The sequence below is a fragment of the Mustela nivalis genome (assembly GCF_964662115.1).
Source record: "Mustela nivalis genome assembly, chromosome: 8".
NCBI lineage: Eukaryota > Metazoa > Chordata > Mammalia > Carnivora > Mustelidae > Mustela > Mustela nivalis.
The window spans coordinates 60497885-60516605 of NC_139027.1; the positions used below are offsets into that span (position 1 = coordinate 60497885).

Sequence of the window (18721 nt, forward strand, 5' to 3'; positions counted from 1 at the left end):
TGCTGCTTCGCTACCTAAGAGTTACAGACCTTAAAAACCCTGACGTAAAATAAAAGTATCGATGTGCCATTTATTTTTTATTTGCCTGAACTAAAAATACAGCAACCGTCTGTACCCAGCGGCTCAGTCTCTCCTCAAAGGAGCGCTATGGGAGGTAAGGTTCATACCCAATATCCAGGTTGCTTGCTACTTTTAATCGTAAGAGTCTAGTTGTAGTAAAGGTTCAAACGGTGCTTTGAATTCTGTATAAACTCATGGATTTCATCCACTATAAATTAAGAGTGTCTTTTTTAAAAGGAATAATGGGGAAGACATTTTTCCTGCTTACAAAAAGTAATACCCTTATAAAATCTTCTAATTCAACCATTTAGGGTGGTCAGCCGCAGTAAACCTTTTATTTCTTCAAAATGCTGCTTCTGCCAACAGAATTCTATGCTCTTCTTTACAGACAGGAACTCCTGAACAGTCTAATTGTAATTCAGTCTGCCCTGGATAGGCACAAAGCTCAGAGCAACTCTTGCATAGTGTTCTAGAAAGAAGATAAGAAGCTTATTACAGCATTACGCAAAGGAAAACTGTCCATAGGGTACTACACCTTGTTATTTTTTTAATAGTGTGTCAGGGTGCCGGGACATGGGTGTGAGCTTGAGTGTTTCTAGACTTAAAACAAAGAATACTAGTAACATACCTTCTGGCCAGTTCCTACATCTCCGCTTCATGATGATCTTTTTATTTGTCAACTTAAAACAAAGGGGAAATTCCCTTAAAACAGCTTTTAAAACTTCCAATACAGAAAATCCTTTCATTAAAATCCCTGAGCACTTAAAATACTGAGTCAACAACTGTACAGTCCCATCTTCCAGGTTATATGTCAGCACCAACTGAAAATGCACTGTTCCTGCATGCCAGCACTGACCTCCAGGACAGAAGTGCAGTGACACTGGTAACCCAGAGTTGATGTCAGGGGTGAGGCAATGCAGACCTTAGTGATTTAGGTGGCCAAAATGTGAAACTTGTGGAGCATGAGTTAAGAATTCAACTTCTTTCTTCTAAAACCATAAGCATTAGCACATCTACTATGCTTAGAACTAAGTCTTCATCTTTATCATTAATATGTTTAACATTTTTTGTTTTACAACCAGGTACACATAGCTTTACTATGACCAACTTTATGATGTTCTCAAGTTTCTGTGAGCTCAGATTAAAAAAAAAAAAAAAAAAAAGCAAGTTTTAAAAGCATGGATTTTAAAAAGCAATATTGGGGTGCCTGGCTGGCTCATTGGGAAGAGCATGATGTGACTCCTGACCTTGAGGTCATGAGCTCAAGCCCTATGCTGGCTATAGAAACTACTTAAAAAAATAAAAAGCATATTAACAGAAGAGTCAGTCCCAGCTTCTCTTTAACCGTAAGGCTTACTTCCCAGTCCTACATACTCACCGGTGATGCTCCTGCAAACATTAGGAATTTCCCTCCCTTTCAGTTCTAGTACAGCAGGATATTTAGAAAATTTTTGCACCAACTAACCAAGCAAACATATAGCAGACATGTTAATCCAGTGTGCCCTATCACCTTTTTAACCTAAACCCAAAGTATTAACAAGGTAGTTTGGGGTTTTTTTTTTCCTTATCCTTAATCTGTAGCTTTTACTTAAAACTTTCTCTCCCTCTCCCTCAGTGGGAGAAAACTCCAAAATCTATCCCCTAAATGTGAATCTATTTTCCTAAAATGCCCATCTTGTACTCCCTTGAATTTTTTAAGACTCATCCTAAAGACTTCTGTCCCCACCGTCTAGATCGATCCCTTAGTTGTTAAGAACATAGCCATATGGGAAGTGGAAAACCAGCTCCGCTTCTTAGTGGCACATTTTTTTCCCAGTGTCAGCACTGAAGATCCTAGCTTGGGAAGTTACTTACGTCTTTCCCAGTGAAGACGCGGTACAGTTGCTCTGTAGTGGCGTCAAAGAGTGCGATCATGTGCAGTACCACAATGGGGATTTGATCTCAAAGAAGAGAAGAGATCCGAAGGATAACTAACTAGCATGCCAGGGATCAAGCTACTTAGATTTTAAAATGCAGTCTCCCACTCTTCATACCAAAATGTCCCCAAATTTCATACTACACGTTCCACACACATGGAAATAGCACGAAAAGCCTTTTAGCACCACCAATCCTGGTTACCGTGAAACAGAGCTCATTGTTCCTTGGAGCTCTTCAGCTTTGTTCCACTCCCAGACCATTGCTTAATATCCCAGATCCTTCCTGGACATGGACATAATGGCCCAAAGGGCATAACGATAAATAGATAAAGGACAATAGTACTTAAAGCTAAAGGGTGTCAGTTGCCCAACACCAGAGGCCAAGAACAGGACCTAAAACCTCCCAACCCAAAAGGCTGGAGAGGTTTTTCCATTGTGGAAGGTGAACCTCAGAGTTGCTTGGTTTATAATCGTTGCCTGCCAAAGAACCCCACCTTTGACACAGTCTTGGAACTATGTATTTATCTCATAAGAAGGCCTATGTATAAATTCCCTTCCATCAAGAATAGAAGTCTCATTTCATTACTTCCCCCCAAAACGACAAGGGATGCAAAGATGAATGAAACAGCCCTCCTCACTAACCTTTTCCAGTTCATCATTTAGGACTTTGAAGCACCCTCATTAAGCACTTCCTTTTACCCCTCCCTGCATCCTGACCTCACAGGTCATACCTGCAGGGTGTTCTCACTCAGTTTCCTTTTAACTCTCAATTCCTGGGTTGCCATGGCTTCCCTTGGTAAAATCATTCCCATTGTAAATTCTAAAAAGAAATATACAAGAAGTGATTTTGATCAAAAAAAAAACTTTTTGAGGGTGCCTGGGTGGCTCAGTGGGTTGAGCCGCTGCCTTCGGCTCAGGTCATGATCTCAGGGTCCTGGGATCGAGTCCCACATCGGCCTCTCTGCTCAGCAGGGAGTCTGCTTCCTCCTCTCTCTCTCTCTGCCTGCCTCTCTGCCTACTTGTGATCTCTCTCTGTCAAATAAATAAATAAAATCTTTAAAAAAAAAAAAAACTTTTTGAGCACCACCAATAAGGCAGAAAATCCAAACAGCTTATAAGAAAATAGGAGAACTGATATTTATAAAGAATTATATATCATTGAGAATTTCAAGACCTTACCATGTTTTTAACATATAAAACTAATTATGAACATGAGTTCCATAGGAACAAATGCCTTTTTTTTCAAATGCCTCTTTTATTTTGTTCTTGATAAAAGTATGATATTTTCAATGTTTTTTTCTAAAAACTCCATTTTATAAAACTACTAGCTTTATGACCTTCACCTACTTAATTGCTTCACCACCACCTCCCAAAGCTTGGCCTCCCAGTATTCCAACCTGTGGGCCAGGCAGCACCTCATACCTTGATAACAGAGTCCAAGGATGAGGTGCGGATATACAGGCCCCTCAGTCCTTGTGCCTGGCAGCTAATTTAGGGAAGAAGACAAGGAATGACCTCACTTCCACACAGTATAGATACCATCTAGGTAAATCTCAATTTTATCTGTAATGCCTCTCATTCCTTCACTCATTCATTCAAACAAAGATTTATTCATAAGCACCTATTATATGCCAGGAATTGTGCAAAAAGCTGGTGATACAGCAGTGAATAAGACACACACCTTCCATGCCCCCTTAGAGCTTACACTCTAGGAGGGAAGATAAACCTGGAACAAGTAATTATACAAACAACTGAATGAATTGCCATTCCAGAAAACTCTCAGCAGTTCCATAGGCAAAATAGTTTGCGGTGTATAGGATACCAACAGTCACTAATTATGGTCTTTCTTGTGACTAGTTCTCAACCTCCAGATTACAGTTTATCCTGCAGCATAAAGAGTTGTTTCAGAAGCCTCACAGACATCACCCTAACCTGGGGATCCAGACCACAGTACAGAGCATAACTTAGGTAAATAGAAAAGGGACCCTCTGGTTCACAAGGGTTGCCTTCTTTACCCATCTTAAGTGCCTTCAGGTAATCTCCAAGAGCCTCCCTGACCGTGGCGGTGCCTGCAGTTTTCATAAGATCCTTCAGTATATCCCCATCTCCTTTCTTTTTACTCACGTTCACCTACAAATCAGAAAAATAACCTAAGAAAAATCTGGTTTGATGTACTCTCACAACATGAGGACATACGGCTGGGAGAAGTGCTGTGATCCTGGGGGAAGAGGAAGAAGTGGATATAAGAGAGTTGTGCCAGATTTCTTCACAGACTTTGAGAACATGTAAGGTTTTTTTTTAAATCAAAGGTTCATTGACTGGGTTGATGGCCAAATCTGGAGTGGACTTCTTAAAAATGTGAACCCCTTAATTTGCATATAAAATGTTATGTGTATATGTATATGTATTATATTGATGATGTAGTCACCCCATGGCTTTTATCAGGGTCTAGAAATGCGCTGTCCAGTATGGTAGCCACTAGCCACATTTGGCTATTGAGCACTTGAAATGTGGCTGGTCTGATTTGAGATGCGTTAGAAGTGTAAAATAATACACAACAGACTTTGAAGACTTAATACAAAAAAAGAATGTGAAATCTCAGTAATTTTGATACTAATTACATGTTAAAATGGTATTTTTATATATTTGGTTAAATAAAAATATTAAAATTTCACCTGTTTCTTTTAACTTTTTTAATATGGCTACTAGAAAAATTTAAATTCTGTATTGTATTTCTATTGAACAGCGCTGGTCTAGAACCCCAAAGCCAGTGTAATTAGGAAAATCAAGTTCCCACAATAAAGTGGCCTTGGAGCTACACTTTTTTGATGTGGAGGGAACCGGGGAAAGGAGGGAAGACAGAGGGAAGGAGGAGAAGGAACAAGGGGGGCAGGGGAGAAGAGGGCAGACAGGAAGGAGGAAGCATCCGAATGCCACCCTGGGAATGCTTCTGTGGTATGCTCAGAATGAAAAGAGGTGTTGGTTTGAAATACTCAGTGTTCCTGTGATTCCCTTGAGCTGGTCCTGATCCCGGGTCCCAGGTCCCAGTGTGTCATGTAACGCCACCAAGGGTTGAATCTAAAAGGCCAGCTTAATATGCTGATGAAAACCTTTCCAGCTGGATCTTAATATAGTGAAGTGAAATCACAGCCCTTAAACATGGAACCTCACATCTGAAGATGGGTCTGAGCCCCACTTTCATGGCATTTTATAACCTTTACTAACGGCCAGTCATAGGCATGTATCTAAGTATGGTTTAGTTTTTCTATCTTTGTTAAGAATTCACATTTAAATATGTTCACAAATCAAAAAGACCCTCTGTCGAACTATCTTAGTTTGGAAAATCAACAAATGGTACAAATAGTCATTCCCTTCTTCCCCCAGGAAGCAAGCTTCTCAGCTTCAAGAGGACAGTCCCTGAAAACCAAATCTGGGAGCTCCACAAAGCTCCACCCCCCAGGAGAGCCAGGCAAAAGCAACTCCGCAACTAGTTTACCAAAACCATGCAATATAACTGAAAGAGGGGACAGCTAAAGTGGAGAATTTTCACTATTAAAGGGAAACCGCAAAGATGCAGAAACAAAACCCCATTCGTCCACCTGAGCACACTCCAGTCCGTACACGGTCACATTTACCTGCTACCAGCCCGGAGTCACAGAGGAAGGGGCCAGGGAGGGCACGGGCACCTGTATGGGCCTCACACCTGGAATGCAGGCCAGTCACAGGGCTTCTGGCGCTTCCTCTTCTTCCTCCTACACCCCTCCGCTCCACACTTCACCCTGCCTCCCACAGTCTAGCACACCTGCTTGGCAAACAAATCCTACATAGTTCACCAAAACTGCCGTACAGGAATCACAGTCTATTAACAGTTTTTCAAATGCCCAATATATATAGCAGAAACTTGACCTTTTAAACAAAAGAAACCAGCAGATACCTCACCTCAGTGTCATCTACTTCACTTTCTTCAGAAAGGTTGATTATTTCAATCAATCCCTTGTGCTTTGCACCAGATTCTTTAATTACACCTAAAATAAAATATGTTCTTCAATTACAAAGTAACAACTGGTTTATGCAAAACTGCCCACCTTCCTCACGGGATACCACCACAGAGGATGACAAGGCAGGCTTAAGGCTTTGCCACCACACAGGTGTTCTCCTGGCCCAAAACAGTGGTAAAAGAACAAGGAAGGTGGAGGCAAAACCTGGCCAATGAGAGTGTACACAAAACTAGGGGCCAGGTGGAAGCATGAGGGCGAAGTGGGCCTTTAACCAATGCTTCTGTTTTCCTCTCCCCATATTCTTTACCTGGTCAAAGCAGGATAAAGGGCTATCTTGAAGAGGAGTCACGTATGGGATGGGAGGCCAGAAAGGAGGAATGAGGTCTAATCAGGGAAAGCATGAGGGGAGGCAGGTGGTGGCTTGGGGAAGATGTGTGTGGACTCCACGTAGCTGGATTTCTCTCAATACCAAAATGCAGATTTCAGGGACATCAAGACAGCAACATAGGTTATTCCCAACTTCTGTCCACATCACAAGACAACTAGCAGCTATCCACAGACACCACAGTGAAAATCCCTGAATGCACCCCTATGGACCAGAGACAAAGTGCCAAATGAGAAGGGTAGGAGAAGTGAAAAAAACTGACCAAATCACCCCTCCCTCATGCCAGCAGGGAGCTGTGGTTTCTTCAGTGGGGAAAAAGGTGGACCTCTAGGTCCCCTAGCATTGGGGGATGGTTCCTAGAAGGCCTGCCTGGGTCTCGGCTCACAGGGACCACTGGGAATCAGACAGACAGAAACAAGGCAAAACTTCCACTAACCAACACTCAAAATCCTGTTGGACAATGTTCCTGCTCTAGCAGAGCATGAGCAAAGATCCTGGCCAGTAATTCCACCCATCTGCAGAGCTGAGCTGGTAGCCCTATGTAGCTAGGGAGCTTAGTTGGCAGTTATGCCTGATTAGGATCCCCAGTCAATGGACTGAAACCAGCTCTGGAGCCCATCCTACCACCCCACCCAGTCAAGGAAGCAAATCTGCAGCCCCACTCAACTACTGAGTGTAGTCTCCCATCATCCGGACCATACAGGAGCCTGACCAGAGAATCTGGGCAACCACTGACCCCATCCTCCAGCCCCACTTTGGGCAGGAAGTCAAACCAGCAGCCCTGCCCAATGGTTGAGCACAGTCTCTGGTCCCACATAACCAGGGAGCCGGAACAGTAACTCTAAGCAACCTTGAAGCCCAGGCTACAGACCTACCCAAACGTCAGACACAGCTTCTGGCCTTGTCCAGACAGGGAGCCTAGACAGTGACCCCATCCAAACACAGAACACAGCCCCTAGCCCCAGCAAACTACAGGATACAGCTGGAGGCCCATCCCCACGAGCCAGCCCAGCCAGCAACGTTGCTCAACAGCAGAGCATAGCCAGTGGCTCCCTGATCTTGAAGTGAAGCCTCAGACCTATCCAACTTCAGGGCACAGTCTAATCACAAAGCACAGCCTGAGGCCAGGTCTAATCATGAAGCCCTGCCTATGGTCCTGCCGAACAGAGTCTAGCCAGCAAAACCATGTGGTCAGGGACCATAGCTTGAGACCCTACCCAACCAGGAGCAATGGTAGAGACCCACCATAGCCCTGCCCAATCATAGAGTCTGCACAGTAGCACTGCCCTTCCAGGGAACACATCCAGGGACCAGCTCCCAACCAGAGGGTACTGTAAGACGCATGTAGAGGCCCCATGTGACCATGCAGTACAGCCAGCAGCTACAACCCGCCGGGGTGTCTGCTCAGCAACCCTGCTTGAACACAGAGCCCAACCAGCAGACCCATCCAACCAAGGAGCCCAGAGAGTAGAGCCCCAGCCTCCAACCCTGATCAGAGTATGGGCAGCGGACCCACGCAACTAGAGACCCTGACAGCATGCCCTGCCAACCACAAATGCTACTAGATGACCCACCAACTAACCCAAACTAAGCTGAATGGTGAAGGTCTTTTCCTACTGAAGCAAACCCATGAAGTCTGGAAAAGGAAACCACTTACATATGCAGATACCAACATAAGGAATTAAGGCTCATGAACAACCAGGTAAACATAACACCACCAAAGGAAACTCATAAAGCTCCAATCCTAAAGAAATGAAGATCCACAAACTATGCATTCTGTAATTAAGAATAAATCTCTTAAAGAAGTTTAGTGAACTATAAAAATACACAGACAAAATTAGGAGGACACTGCATGAACAAAATGAGAAATTCAACAAAGAAACAAAAACCAAAGAAACACAACAGAAATCCTGGAGCTGAATACAATGACTGAACTGAAGAATTCCACAGAAAGCTTTAATAGCTAAACTGACCAAACAGAAGAAAGCATTAGTGAAATAGAAAATAGGTTATTTAAAATTAGCATCATAAAAATATATGAATGTGTAAAACCCATATGAATGTATATACCCAATGTGTAATGGTAAATATATAGTTAAAGTCAGATCATCAAATATTGCAATGGTGTTGCATAATTCACTTACACCTCTACTTTAAAAGTTAAAACATAATAAAAATAACCATAAATACAATAATTTGTTACTGGACACACAATATGAAAATATGTAAACTGTATTATTAATAATGTACAATCTGAGGAGGGAAGAAGTATAAATTTCTGTATGCTACCAAAGTTGTTAATAACTTAAATAGCATGTTATAAATATATTTCATATAAGCCTTAGGGTAACCACCTGAGGATAACCCATAGTAGATATGCAAAAGATTATGATAGTGGAGTCAAAGCATACCACCATGAAAAGGCATCAGCTCACCAAGGAAGACAGGAGAGGAAGCAAAGAACACAGGATCTATAAAGCTGTTAGAAAACAAAATGGCAAGTGTAACTTCTCACCTATCAATAATTACTTTAAACATAAATGGATTACATTCTCCACCAGAAGACACAGAATAGCTGAATGGATTAAAACAAAAACAAGAAAGATCCAACAATATGCTGCCTATAATACAGAGACTCACTTTAACTTTAAAAGGATACACATAAACTGAGAGTCAAGGGATGAAAAAGACATTTCAAGCAAATGGTAACCCCCCTCAAAAAGGAGTAGCTATGGGCGCCTGGGTGGCTCAGTGGGTTAAGCCGCTGCCTTCGGCTCAGGTCATGATCTCGGGGTCCTGGGATCGAGTCCCGCGTCGGGCTCTCTGCTCAGCAGGGAGCCTGCTTCCTCCTCTCTCTCTGCCTTCCTCTCTGCCTACTTGTGATCTCTCTCTGTCGAATGAATAAATAAAATCTTTAAAAAAAAAAAAAAAGGAGTAGCTATACTTGTATTAGACAAAATACTAAGAAAAAATGGTTAAAAAAAAAAAGAAAAGAAACCTAAAGGAGGTTATTATATAATGCTGAAGGGACTGATTCATCAGGAAGATAGAACAATAGTAAATATTTATGTACCCAGCATTGAAGCAGCTAAATATATAAAGGAAATACTAGCAGAATAAGGAGAAATAAACAGCAATACAGTAATAGCTGGGGACTCTAAAACCCTACCATCAATAATGGAGATTATCCAGACAAAAAAAAAATTTGTAAGGAACAGTAGATTTAAACATTATAGACCAAGTGGACCTCACACACATATATAAAACAGCCCATTAAGCAATAGAATACACATTCTAGTCAAGTATCCATGGAACGTCTTCTAGGATAAATCATGTTATGACACAAAACATGTCTCAACAAATTAAAAAATATAGAAATTATAGTATCTTTTCAAACCATAATGGTAGGAAACTGGAAATTAGTTAATAGGAGGAAAGCTGAAAAACTCACAAATACATGGAAATAAATAAAACATTCCTGAATAACCAATAGCTCAGAGAAATCAAAAGGGGAATTTTAAAAATACCTTGAGTCAAATGAAAATAGAAACAACATACCAAAACCTACGGGATGCAGCAAAAGCAGATCTAAACTGGAAGTTTTTAGTGCTGAACATATACATCAAGGGGGGGAAAAAAAAAGATTTCAAATAAAGAACCTAACTTTGTCTCAAAGAGAGTTAGGAAAAAAAAGACCACACACTAAGCTAAAAATTAGCACATGAAAGCAAATAAGAAGCATCTATAGGGGTGCCTGGATGGCTCAGTTGGTTGAGCGGCTGCCTACAGCTCAGGTCAGGATCCCAGGATCCTGGGATCAAGCCCCAAATCCGGGCTCTCTGCTCAGCGGGGAGCCTGCTTCTCCCTCTCCCTCTGGTTGCCATTCTGCCTACTTGTGCTCCCTGCCAAATAAAAAATAAAATCTAAAAAAAAAGAAGAAAAAAAATCTATAGAAGCATCTGTAGATTCCATATAACCTTATCAAAATGCCAATGGAATTTTTCACAGAAAAAGAACAATTCTAAAATTTGTTTGAAACCACAAAACACCTCAAACACCCAAAGCAATCCTAAGAAAGAACAGAACTGGAGGCATCACAACTCCTGATCTCAAAATTTACTACAAAGCTACAGTGATCAAAATAGTATGGTATTGACATAAAAACAGACATAGAGAACAATGGAATGGAATCAAGAACCCAGAAATAAACCCATGCATATATGATCAACTAATATTTGACAAGAGAGACAAAAATACTCAGTGGTAAAAGGTAGTCTTTTCATTAAACAATACTAGGGAAACGTCACAGTCACATGCAAAACAATGAAACTGGACCCTTACCTTGCAACACTTACAGAAACTAACTTAATGTGGATTAAAGATCAGAAACTCCTAGAAGAAACTCCTAGAAGAAAACACTGGTTTTTGCAATAACTTTTGGATAGGACACCAAAAGCACAAGCAACAAGAGCAAAACAAGTAGGACTATATCAAACTAAAAAGCTCCTGCAACTGAAACAATCACTAACAAAAGGAAAGAGCAACCTGCAGAATGGAAGAAAATATTTGCAAACCTTATCTGATAAGAAGTTACTACCCATCATGCTAAGCGAAGTAAGTCAATCAGGGAAAGACAATTATCAAAAGATCTTACTGATTAGAGGAATTTGAGAAACAAGATAGAACATCATCGGAGAGTGTAGGGGAAAAGGAAACAAGATGAAACCAGGGAGGGAGACAAACCATAGGAGACTCTAATCTCAGGAAACAAACTGAAGATTGCTGGAGGGGAGGGGGCTGGGAGGGATGGGGTGGCTGGGTGATGGACACTGGGGAGGGTATGTGCTATGGTGTGTGCTGTGAATTGTAAGACTGATGATTCACAGACCTGTACCCCTGAAACAAATAATACATTATATGTTAATAATAAAAAGTTAATGCCCAAAATATATAAGGAACTCAGAAAACTTGCCAGCAAAAATCTCCCAAATAATCCCATTAAAAATGGGCAAAGGACCTAAATAGGCATTTATGCGAAGGAGATATTCAGATGGATGACAGGTACCTGAAAAAGTGCTCCGCACCACTGAGCATCAAGGAAACACAGATCAAAGTCACAATGAGGTATGACCCCACACCTGCTGGAACAGCTAGATCAAAAAGAGACAAGAGGTGTTAGCGGGGATGTAGACGGAGCACAGGGAATCCTCCTGCACTGTGGGGTGGGAATGCAAACTGGCGTGGCCCCTGTGGAAAACTGTGTGTGGAAGTTCCTCAAAAATTAAAAATAGAACTACCATATGATTCAGCAATTCCACTTCTGGGTATTTATCCAAAGTTAATCAATATCTCAAAGACACATCTGCACCCCATGTTCACTGCAGCACTATAGTTGCCAAGACATGAAAACAACATATGTGTCCAGTGACAGGTAAATGGATAAAGAAGATGTGGTGGATACACTCACACACACACAACAGTATATTGTTCGGCCATACAAACAAAGGAAATCCTGCTATCTGGGACAAAAAGGATGGACCTTGAGGGCATTATGCTAAGTGAAAGAAGTCAGACAAAGACAAAAATTATATGATCTCATTTGTACTTGGAATCTAGAAAAAACAAACTCCTAGAGACAGCAGATTGGTGGTTGCAGGGAGCCGGTGATGTGGAAGGTGGTCAGGGGACACCAACGTGAGAACTTCTAGTCACAAGAGGAAGTCGGAGGATGTCCTGTGTGGCCTCATGACTACAGTGAACACCTCTGTACTGTTATTGGAAAGTTGCTAAAAAAGTAAACCTGAAAAGTTCCTAACACCCACACAAGAAAACTGTAATATATGAGAAGAGGGACGTGATAAATAACCTCACTGCGGTAATCATTTCCATCACGTATATATAAAATCATCCTGCTGTATACCTTAACCTTATACAATGTTATAAGTCAACTGTGTCTCAATAAAGATGGGGAAAAATTAAAATAAAATTCAGTTAAAAAAAGAAAAAAGACCAGAATGTTGACTCTTCCCCAGAAGGTCCCACTTGCCACCTCCAGGACTCACTGCTAGAGAAGAACGAGCAAGCGGTCATGGCAGGCCCTGTTCAGGCCCCCCTTCAGCTCCTGCCTTGGGGGGGCTCAGTCTTACCTTCCAAAAGCAGAGGCTGCTGCTTTGAGGGGAGGGAGACAGAAGAGACACAAGACAATGAGCTTCCCTGGGACCCTCAGAGTCCTGTTGGGGGGTGTGGGGTGGGGTAAAAGTTGCCAGACCCGGCCACAATCCAGCCAGTTGCACAATGAGGGAGCAACTAAGAGCAAACCCCAGTCAGAAGCTTCCAAGGCAGAAGTGGACATCTTTTGTTGCTTCATGAGCACCTCCCTGGGCTCAAGGCTGCCTCGAGCAAAGCGGCCAACAGGGCAAAGGCCCACGGCCAACAGGGCAGAGGCCCACGCCAGCTTGTTGTGGGACTCTGACCCAACCCTCAGGAAAGGAATGGACCCCTGAGCAGAGGCTCAAACTTTAACTCAGTACAACCTTCTAGAATTAAGTCTCTCCCTCTCTTCCTCTTCACCTTTGTCTTCACATCCATGATTATTTCAACAAGTATTTACGTGCACAGACTGGCAACCAGCCAGGAACTAGGCATCAGAGAAGAAACTTTGTCTTTCAACAGGAAAACAACATTCCAGACAGTGATTTAGACCTGGAAACAAAACCAATCCATCCCTGACCAAATGACCTATGGAATGAAAGCAACACAAATGTCCATCAACTGATGCACAGATAAAGCAAATGCATTGTATCTGTACAACAGAGTATCATTCAGCCATAAAAAGGAATGGAACACACTACAACACGGATGAACCTTGAAAATGTTACGCTAAGTGAGAGGAGCCAGTCCTCTAAATGTGAGACCTCAAACCTAAAAATCCTAGAAGAACATAGTCAGTAATTTTTTTTTCTTTTTTTTTTTTTTTAAATTTTTTATTTTTTACAAACATATATTTTTATCCCCAGGGGTACAGGTCTGTGAATCACCAGGTTTACACACTTCACAGCACTCACCAAAGCACATACCCTCCCCAATGTCCATAATCCCACCCCCTTCTCCCAAACCCCCTCCCCCCAGCAACCCTCAGTTTGTTTTGTGAGATTAAGAGTCACTTATGGTTTGTCTCCCTCCCAATCCCATCTTGTTTCATTTATTCTTCTCCTACCCACTTAAGCCTCCATGTTGCATCACCACTTCCTCATATCAGGGAGATCATATGATAGTTGTCTTTCTCTGCTTGACTTATTTCGCTAAGCATGATACGCTCTAGTTCCATCCATGTTGTCGCAAATGGCAAGATTTCATTTCTTTTGATCAGTAATTTTTTTTAAAAAAGATTTATTTATCTATTTATTTGACAGAGAGAGATCACAAGTAGTCAGAGAGGCAGGCAGAGAGGGAGGAGGAAGCAGGCTCCCTACCGTGCAGAGAGCCCAATGTGGGGCTCGATCCTAGGACCCCAGGATCATAGACCCGAGCCAGAGGAAGAGGCTTTAACCCACTGAGCCACCCAGGTGCCCCACAGTCAGTAATGTCTGACGTCAGCCATCGTCGAAGGGACGTTTTTCTAGGTATGTCTCCTGAGGCAAGAGAAATAAAAGCAAAAATAAACTATTAGGACTACATCAAAACGAGCGCCTGGATCGCTCGGTGAGTTAAGGGGGTTACTTTTCATTTCGGCTCAGGTCATGATCCCAGGGTCTTGGGATTGAGCCCCACCTCCCGCGCTGTGCTGGGTGTGGAGCCTCCTCAGGACTGTCTCTCTTCCTTCTACCCCTCCCCGACTTGCATGAGCTCAAAAAAAAAGGGACCACATCAAAATAAAAAGCTTCTGCATAGCAAAGGAAATAATTAACAAAACTAAAGGACAACCTACTAACCTACTAACTGATAAAGGGTTAGTATTCAAAATATATAAAGAACTTATATAGGGGTGCCTCACTGGCTCAGCTATAGTCCCTGTGACTTGATCTTGGGGTCATGAGTTCAAGGCCCATGTTGGGTTTAGAGCTTACTTTAAAAAATAAGTAAAGGGATGCCTGGGTGGCTCAGTCAGTTAGGCCGCTGCCTTTGACTCAGGCCATGATCCCAGGGTCCTGGGATCAAGTCCAGCATCAGGCTCCTTGCTCTGCATTGGGAGCCTGCTTCTCTCTCGGCCTCTGCCTGCCACTGTGCCTGCTTGTGTATGCATGCTCGCTTGCTCTCTCTCTCTCTCTCTCTCTGTGTCTGACAAATAAATAAATAAATAAATATATAAAATCTTAAAAAAAAAAAAAAGTAAAAATATTTTTTAAAAAACACTAAAAATAAATTTTTAAAATTAAAAAAAAAAAGAACTCTTACAACTCAACACTAAAAAATAAGTAATCCAGGGATGCCTGGGTGGCTCAGTCAGTTAAGCGGCTGCCTTCCGCTCAGGTCATGATCCCAGCGCCCTGGGATCAAGTCCCACATCAGGCTCCTTGCTCAGTAGGGAGCCTGCTTCTCCCTCTGCCTGCCACTCTGCCTGCCTGTGCTTTCTCTCACTGACCAAAAAAAAAAAAAAAAAAAAAAAAAATCAGATTAAAAAAAATTATAATAAATAATCCAATTAAAAATGGGCAGAAGAGGGGCTCCTGGGTGGCTCAGTGGGTTAAAGCCTCTGCCTTCGGCTCAGGTCATGATCCCAGGGTCCTGGGATGGAGCCCCCCCATCGGCAAGAAGCTTGCGTCTTCCTTTCCCACTCCCCTGCTTGTATTCCCTCTCTTGCTGTGTCTCTCTGTCAAATAAATAAATAAAACCTTTTAAAAAAATGAAATTTTGCCATTTTCAATGACATGGTTAGAGCTAGAGTATAATACGAAGCTAAATAAATCAGAGAAAGACAAATACCATGTGATTTCACCCATGTAGAATTTAAGAAACAAAAAAAACCAGACTCTTAACTCTAGGGAACAAACTAATGGTAATCACCAGGAGGGGAGTTGGGGGATGGATGAAACAATAAAGGGGATTACAGAGTACTCTTATCATGATCAGCACTGGATGATATATGGAATTATTAAATCACGGTATTATACACCTGAAACTAATTTAACATTTATGTTAACTACACCAGAATTAAAACTTTTACAAAAGGAGCTAGTCACATAAGACCACATACTCTATGACTCCATTCCTATGAAACATCCAGAATAGGCAAATCCATCCATAGAGACGGAGACTAGAAATAGGCGAATCCATCCATAGAAATAGAAAACAGATTAGCGTTTGCCAAAGAGTGTGGAGTGACTGCTAATGGGTACAGGGTTTCTGTGAGTGGAGAAAATGTTCTGAAACTGATTGTAGTGATGGCTACACAACTCCATGAGTGTACCGTAAACCAATGAACTGTATACTTTAAAGGCGTGAGCTGTACGGTATGTAAATTAGATCCCAATAAAGCTGAGAAAATCCCTGCCCTGAGGAATGGGGGTAGGAGGAGAACAAAATAATAATATATTTAAGAAACCATAAAAAGATACCAAATATCAGTGCTCTGGGAGAAGATAAAGCAGGAAGGGAGACAGTTCAAAGAAGGGACCTGCAATTTCTATAGTAGAGACAGGTGGTTTCACTCAGGACAAGAACCCAGAAGAGTCAGCTGGCAGCTGTCTCCGGGAAGAGTGCTCCAGCAGCTCCAGAGAAGTCTAGGGCTCACAGGTGCCTGGCAGACAAGAGTACTGCTGAAATCAAAGAGTTCTAAACGATGCTGGGAGAAAGGAAACCAACAGCTTGCTGGACAAGGCACTCTACATGACCAAAGGGTATCTGAAACTACACGCACCAAATTCAGGGGCCAGTGAGTGCTAGGCCCTTATCAGGAGTTCTAAAAATATCTAGTGAATGCATGAATAATACATGAGCCCACTGGGCCCCCAGGCTGCCTCCAGCCCCCAGCTATGCCCTGAGCCCCCTGTTACCTTTCCACCTCAGCCTGATGTTCTACTCATAGAAGAAAATCAGCTTTCCTTTGCGCCTGCTTCAAGAAGCCTCACCTTCGACTTGCTTCAGCTCACAGATGTCACCGCTGCCACCTCATTCTCCACGATGAAGCCCACCAGGAGGTCACAGAGCTTCCTCTTGGGCCAGTTGTTGGTATCCCGCTCTGTCCTGCCAGGGACCAGAAGGACAGAGCCGTGAATGGAGGCCCCAGCTGGTAGCCACATGCCCAGACTGCGGAGTCAGGGGAATGCCCGGAACCAGCCCAGGGCAGCCCATTCCCTCTCAGGCAGCCTTGAGAACCCTGCCGCCTTCAAAGTTAAACCAGATTTCTACCAAATATCTTTTAATATTCCTTCTCTGTTCCTTAAGATATTATTATCCACTGTGCAAAGTAGTGTTTTGGCTTAAAAACACTGGCTTATTCTGGGGGAAGAGGAGCCTAGCAATCTCACCCACTGGAAATGGATGCACAAAGTCTGGGCTGTACAAAAAGGTAGTAATAACTGAAGTAGTTTTAATCAAAACAGGACAAAATCATCGAGTGCATCTATTATCTCATGCGATCCTCCCAAATAAATGTTCCCATTTTAGCGAGTGGAAATGAGATGAGACACGTCGCTGGTGTGTTCCTGGTGACAATGAGGGGAAAGGAGAGGTCAGGGCTCCCTCATAACCCGCTCACAGGCTGACGGCCTTGCTCTGCACTGAACCTGCCTCAACCTCAGCTTGATAGCACTGAGGTACCCCAGGGTACCCCAGTGATGCCACATCATTTCCCGAAACCCTGCGAGAGCCAGGGAGGCAGAAATCAGCCCAGGTCCCAGAGGACGTACAAAGGGGATGCGCAACTGTTCAAACTCCTAGAAAGAAAGCAGGGCTCACCAGAGGCCCATCAGGCTAGATGTATAGCTGAGATCCAAATTCCTGTTCTTTCCACTACATACAATCCAACACCCCCCATCCCCCTCCCAAGATTATAACTTCCAAAAACATCAAGAGGGGTGGGAGGGGGAGGAGAACTCTTAAGGTCACAGACCGGCAAAGTTTAAGAGGCCAGGCAGATACCATTCATGGGGCCCAGAACAACTTTGAAAAGGAGGAAACTGAAATCCCACAGCCAGTGCAGGTAAGCCCCCTCCCCCGTCTCCAGAGTCAGCAGAGGCTAATCACAGCCGCTCTCTGAGCTGCTGGTGGAGGAGGCACTCCTCCGCACCTGCGCAGGCCCCGCCCCCACAGAGGGAGCTCCGCAGCCCGGGAGGCGCAGAGAGGCCGGGCCACTGCACCCCGCAGGCACGAGGACCCGGCTGCTCGCAGAGGGGCCCCCACCGTCCCGCCCGCCGCTCGGCAGGGAGGAGGCCCGAAAGCCCCGGTCCCGGCCCCCGCCCGGCCGCACCAGCGCCCGTTGTTCACGTTGGTCCCGTCCTCCCGCTCCTCCACGATCCAGCGCGGGTCTCCGTGACCCCACTCGACCATGTCTGCGCTGGCGTCGCGTCCTCGGCGGACTGCGAGGAAGGACACCGGCCCGCGATGCCGTGCCGTGTCCGGCCTCCGAGCCCGGGATCGCAGCGTTCGCGGCGCTGCTTAAGTGCCCGGAAACCCCGCCCCCGCCCCGCCCCGCCCCGCCGCGGGGAGCGGAGGGAGCGAGAGCCTGGCCCGGGATCCGAGAGGCTGGGTCGCGAGGTGGGGGGTGGAGAGGCCCGGAGGCCGCAAAGGTCGGCGCGGGGTGCGGGATCCGGGAGGCGGGAGCGACAGGGGCAGAGGCGTCCGAGACTCGCCTCTTGGTGGGTTATTGGGGCGGCCGCGCGGACTGTATTCGGTGACCCCGGTGGTGGAGAACGCGCCACAAGCGCTTGATCGCACTGTTTGCGGTGCGACCGGGTCGCGCGGGGTCCGAGCGCGCCCAGGGTGCACGGCGGTGTGCGCCGCGCGTGCCCTCTTCACGCGGTATTCAGATTCTGCTCCTGCAGAGTTGGTTCACGCTGGTTCTCACGTCTTTCCAACACCTGTGCAAGTAGCACGAGCTACCAAGTTCTCAGTCCAGGGATGTTTACATTTTATTCACATAATCATCACAGATGACCAAAGAATGTGCTTGCAAGTGTATATTATTGCTGCTTAACGCAATATTTCAATCATTAAACGGATGTTGATTCCTTTCACGAATTTTCACCGTCCAGCAAAAACGGCACCAACTATAGGGAAAATGTTACTGAGGTGTCTCTAGGTATTTATACAGCAGGGAAAACAGATGACAATGAAAGGGTGGAAGTTTCTGACTCTTCTCCTGTGTTGACTTGTCTTTTGCCTGTGGACTGTGCTTATCAAATTCACTGGTGGAGAACATTTTC

The 18721-nt window shown here is 44.1% G+C and overlaps 1 pseudogene across 1 annotated transcript; it reads right to left on the bottom strand.

The window, feature by feature from the left end:
• Nucleotides 1–173: 173 nt before the first annotated feature.
• On the bottom strand, nt 174–17957 carry LOC309870628 (activator of 90 kDa heat shock protein ATPase homolog 2-like; annotated as a pseudogene). Its single transcript has 9 exons — nt 17767–17957; nt 16352–16541; nt 5916–6001; nt 3992–4106; nt 2708–2796; nt 2094–2115; nt 1915–2000; nt 1418–1520; nt 174–529 (listed from the first exon to the last, which is right to left on the bottom strand). The product of its transcript is annotated as an activator of 90 kDa heat shock protein ATPase homolog 2-like (transcript).
• Nucleotides 17958–18721: the final 764 nt, after the last annotated feature.